This window comes from Phyllostomus discolor, chromosome 2 (assembly GCF_004126475.2).
Source record: "Phyllostomus discolor isolate MPI-MPIP mPhyDis1 chromosome 2, mPhyDis1.pri.v3, whole genome shotgun sequence".
Classification (NCBI taxonomy): Eukaryota; Metazoa; Chordata; class Mammalia; order Chiroptera; family Phyllostomidae; genus Phyllostomus; species Phyllostomus discolor.
In genome coordinates this window covers 60,928,148-60,934,147 of record NC_040904.2, presented here as the reverse complement: position 1 = coordinate 60,934,147, position 6,000 = coordinate 60,928,148, and positions in this window count along the sequence as shown.

Genomic DNA, 6,000 nt, shown 5'->3' with positions numbered 1-6,000 from the left:
TGTCATTGCACAATCACAGGACAGCGGTTGAAAAGTGACATTTGTTGAAAGAATAAGGGAGACAAGCTCTAAAGCAATAACCACTTCATTTGTGTGGTGCTTTTCAATTAATAGAGACCTTGAATCCCCCTGGGTTTTGTAATAACTCTAAGAAGGCAACCAGGCAGGAGCTGTTATCCCTGCTTTGAAGAGAAACAGCTAAAAGTCAAAAACACCTGCTATGTGCCACTGCTCTAAATGCTTCTGAGATATTAATTAATGAATCCTCATAGTAACCTAATAAGGTGGGTAAAATTATTATCCTCATTTTACAAGAGTAGAAACTGAGGTACAGAGAACTGAAATGATTGGCCCAAGAACACTGCCAGTACACTGATGTAATGGACACACCCTAGGGTCCAGCATAAGTCATGCTTCTGTGTAACACTCTACCCTTGCATGCTGGAGGGAAATGTACTAGACTTGCCTCTTATCAGCAGAATATGGGATCAAAAAGGGTATTACCTAATGATAAAGGAGTCAATTCTCCAAGAAGACATAATTCTTACTGTGTATGCACCTAATAACAGAGTCTCATATCTTGTAAGGTAAAAACTGATAGAACTACAAGGAAAAATAGATGAATCTATTCTCATCTATGGAGACTTCAACACCCTTCTCTCAGAAATGGCCAGATACAGCAGGCAGAAAATCAGTAAGAACATAGCTGAACTCAACAAAACCATCCACAAATGGGACATAATTGACCCCTATAGACTGGTTCATGCAACAACAGCAGAATACACATTTTTCTCAAACTCACATGGAATACTCACTAAGATAGGCACCATTTTGGGCCATAACACACATTTAACATACTATAAATGTTAGGTTGGGGCCCACATTTTGGGCCAAAAAACAAACCTACCTGGTTGACCAGTTGACCCCCTTAGAGTTGTTACAAACTTAACAAATTTAAAAGAATAGCAATCATACAACGTCTGCTTTTAGAATCCAATGAAATTAAGCTGGAAATCAATAAGAGGAAGACAACTGGAAAATCTCAAAATATGTGGAGATTAAAAAGCATGCTTCTAAAGAACACACGGATCAAAGCAGAAATCTCAATATAAATTTTAAAATACTTCGGACTAAATGAAAATGAAACACATTTTCCATTGTAAATGGCTCAGCCCCACAATCCATGCTTGGTGGAGTGTAACAAAAGTAGTGCTTGGAGGGAACTTTATAACATTGAATGCATAATTAGTAAATTAGTACTAGTAAAGAAGAAAGATCTATAATTAATAATTCATGTGTCCACCTTAAAGAACTAAAAAAACAAGAGCAAATTAAACCCAAAGTAAGGTAATAAATAAATAAATAAATAATAAAAATTAAAGGCATGATTAATGAAATTAAGAACAGACAATGAGAAAAATTAATTAAACCAAAAGGTAGTTCTTTGTGAAGATTGATAAAATCAATAACCCTTTAGCCAGGATAACCAAGAAAGGAAAAGAGAGAGGGTATGAATGACTAACATCAGAAATGAAAGAGGGAACATCACTATAGATCCCATGGGCATTAAAAGGATAATAAAGGAATACTAGGTATAACTCCATGCTTATAAATTTGATAACCTAAATGAAATTGGTCTTGATAGACACAATCTGCCAACACACACGAGAAAGATCATTTGAATATTCTCAACAACAGAATAAGGCAAAGGTGATGGGATGTCACTCCCAGGAGTATGTTACCTTATAGGGCAAAGATGAAAGAATTTCGAAGATGTAATTAAGACCCCTAATCAGGCTGACTTTTAGTTAATCAAAAGAGAGATTATCCCAGGCGAGACTGAGACTGACGTAATCAAGTGAATTCTTTATAAGAGATCTTGGGTGAAGCATTAGAGACTCCCTTTCTCCTGCTGTTATTGACGAAACAAGTTCTACAGTCACAAGGAAATGAATTCTGCACAACCGTATGAGCTTAGCAGAGGAGCAGAGGACCCTGAGCCTATACAAGAACTCAAGGCCTGGCCAACACCTTGACTGCAGCCTTGAGAGACCCTGAGCAGAGGACTAGCTAAACTATGCCGAGACCCCTGACTCATGGAAACTGTGAAACAATAAATAAGTATTGTTTTAAGCTGCTAAATCTGTGCTAATTTGTTATGCAGCAGTGGATAACTAATACAGTAGAGGAGCGAAGATTCCCAACCAAACAATCTGACTGTAGGCCATGTGCTTTAAATACTGGTTCTCAGGTTCTTTCTGATCCCCAAATGAGAGGGTTTCCCCCACCCTCCATGCCAAACAATTTTCTAATTCTCCAACACCAACTACATGTCCTACAATTAAATTTAATTCTTAACTCCCTGAAGTTAGACTCCACAGGTGTAAGGGCTCAGCCCCACAAAACCACTCTCACTTTGGCAGCAAGTATCAAGTCATCTGTAGTCCTACTATAAATTAGAGGCTCCCACAACCCCCTCCTCAAATTCAGTAACTTGCTACAATGGCTTACAGGACTCAGTAACAGTTTATGATAAAGAATACAAATGAACAGCCAGGTGAACAGGGATACAGGGATCTTGAGGTCCAGAAGGGTCCCGAGCACATGAGCCTATGTCCCCAGTGGAGTTGGGGTGTGCCATCCCCCTGGCACATGGATGTGTTCACCAACTTGGAAGCTTCCCAAATCCCATTGTTTAGTGGTTTTATGTAGGTTTCATTACACAGGCATGATTGATCAAATCACCGGCCACTAGTGATTAACTCAATGGCTAGCCAGTCTCCTCTTCCTAGAGGTTGGGGTCTGGGGCTAAAAATTTCAGGTTTCTCGTCAAGGCTTGGTTCTTCTGGTGAGCAGCCCTTGTTCTGGCAATCAAGCCATCAAGGGGCCCAGCCAAGCCTTGTTACAACAAAAGACAGTCTGATCACCCCTGTCATTCAGGAAATTCTAAGGGTGCTCGTTCTATATGAGGAAATGGGGACAGTGAGCAAATATATATCTTTCCTTTATACCACACTTGTCTTCAAGCCCTTCAGATGATGGGCTCACACTAGTGACTCAGTGACCAACCAAAGGCTACATGGCCAGTGACTATAGGATTGAGTCAGGACCAGTGCCGCAGTCTTCTTACTTTGGGACTTTGGACTTCTAACTCTAACCCTGGCCCAGGTTGCTATCCCTAACATACATAATAAAGGCAGGAAAAAATAAAATTTTTAAAGGAGAATTTTTAACATATACAAGGCAAGAAAACTTTGGTTATGGGTTAGGAATTTTCATATAAGTCATATTCATTATGATTCTGTGGGTTAAGTCAAGAGATATGAAAAGCGAAGTTCAGAGAGGCTAAATAACTTCTCCAAGGTTACACAGTCACAAGCAGGCCCTAGGATTTGACCCTGAGCCTGACACCATCTTTCTCCTCCATACCAAACAACAAAAGGAGAATATATCAGCCATCTTCCACTTTCCAGTGGACTAGCAGAATTCTTTTAAGAAGGAATATAATCAGGAAATTTTCATCTCCACAGAAAGCAGAACTAAAGAAAATGAATGATAATTAAAACATAAAGGATTTAACTTAATCCCAAGGAAGAGCTTTCCAAGGGTAAGGTTAATTAAACACTAACGAGATTTTGTTTAAAAAAAAATCAAAGGCTCTAAAATTCTGCTTCTGGATTTCTGTTTATAAAGCATCCTATGAAAAAAAAGGCAGAAAAAAAAAGGTTGAGGATAATTTTGCAATCTAGTCAAGATGCTTGCAACCAAAAGGTTTTCAATTTCAGTTTAAGACTAAATTGAGTAAATAATTTCAAAGATAAGTCATAGCCTCTGGGAAACTACAGCAACTGTTCATAACATTAAATTTTACATACTAATTTCCAAGTTTGGAATTAATACTAGTTTTTCTCATGAAATCAGCGATATTACTTTTCAAAATTATCAACAAAGAAAGCAAAGGGATTCAGGCACAGATTCCTTTACTCACATAGCTCATTTCCTTTCTATGGGAGCGATCTCCACCATCCTCCCGCCCCACTACTGCTTAGCTGAAAACTTATCCTCCTCCCTACTGCCCCTGCTTCATACTTCCTTTGGTTGTTGCCACCTGAGACCCCATATTCACCCCAAACCTTTCATGTGCCAGGGGCAGTCCTGGGACAGAAGTTTTAGGTGACTTCATATGCCATGGGGGAGGCAAGGGCATTAAAAACACTTCAGGGGAAAATTCCAGATTCTACATATTTCTTCTGTACCCTTCCTTTGCCCCGTTCCTCCAGATCTGGCCCAGGATTCCTAATACCAGCTTTTCTTTCCACTCCACTTCTTACAGCCAGACCTCCCACTCTAAGTCTTTGGACAGGATGATTTGAGAGAATCATGTGCTTAACTCATAGCGTATTCCAGAGACCAGCCCTTCCTTCTATAGAACACTTACTGATGTCTAACTAAAAGGAGAGAAAAAGGTAGGGAAGTAAAGACAGCATTTTTCTTCACTGAGAAAAAGTCGGACTATGAATTCTAACTCAGGAATAAAAGGAGGATGCTCAAGAACAATGATGAAATTTAATAGTATGTAGTAAAAGTCTTTAAAATGACCATATTGTTTGATTCAGGCATTCCACTTCTGGGGATTAAACAATGGAAAGGTAAATAAGGTTTAAATGAGTGACATACCATTTTCACAGACTAGCAGAAGTCTCAATATGGTAAAGGGATGAAGTTATCCCCATTTTACAGATGAATAAACTGAGACACAGAGGGGCTAAATAACTTGTCCAAAGCCATAAAGCTAGTATGAGATGAAACCGTGATTCAGAACTAAGCGGTTTGGAACCAGAAGCCATGCTCTTCACCACTCTGCTCTCTTCCTGTCCCCCATGCTCCCTGAGCCACTCTCCGCACCGCATTTCCCCTCTGTGTGCCCTGTCTCCTCCACCAGAGGAGCGTGACCACATAGCATTCACCTTTGCATCTCCAAGGGTCTGTCACACAAGAAATACGCAAAATATGTTTACTGAACCCAAAAGCTAGTCTTTAAGCCAAGAGAAGGTTTATTGGTAAGCTGCCTAATCACTGAGATTTATTTATCTTCACAGAATTCTCTCTAAATTAGCACAAGACATAGCCCAAAATACAAACTAGTTATCTTAGCTACTTCTCTTTCTTGGTTTTGGGTTGTTAAAGGTATTTGGGTTGTCTGGGTATTTAAGTGGCAGGCCCAGAATTTATTTTTATTTTATTTTGTTTTTAAAAATTAATCCTCACCTAAGGATATGTTTATTAATTTTTTGAGAGAGAGAAAGAAACATCGATGTGAAAAACATCAATTGCTTGCCTCCCATACATGCCCCCAACTGGGGATCAAACCTGAAACCTAGGTATGTGCCCTGACCAGGAATCCTTTTGGTGTAAGGGACAATGCTCCAACCAACTTAGCCACCCGGCCAGAGTCAGAATTTATTTTTTAATATGGCTTTCTAAATTATATCATTTGAGAGCAAGAATCAAGTAATGTTTTATTTTTTTATGCCAGGGGTGCCCAGTAAATATTAAATACTGCTACAATACTACCATTAAAACTATACATTTATAAAGAGGAAAACAAAAAGGCTGTTTTTATTTAAAAAAGGAAAAAATATGATTAAAGAGAGAAATTAGAAGGACTTTTTCTTTACTTTTACTTTTTAAATTGTTTTATTGATTATGTTATTGAAGTTGTCCTGATTTCGCCCCCCCCCCCCCGTCCCCCTTTACCCGGCACCCCCACTCCCTCAGGCAATTTTCTCCACCATTGCTCATATCTATGGGTCATACGTATAGGTTCTTTGGCTACTCTATTTCCTATACTGTACTTTACATTCCTATGGCTATTCTGTACCTACCTATTTCTACTTCTTATCCCCTCACCTCTTCACCCATTCCCCCGCACCCCTCCCATCTGACAACCATCAGAATTTTCTCTGTATCCATGATTCTGTCTTTGTTCTTGCTTGCTTA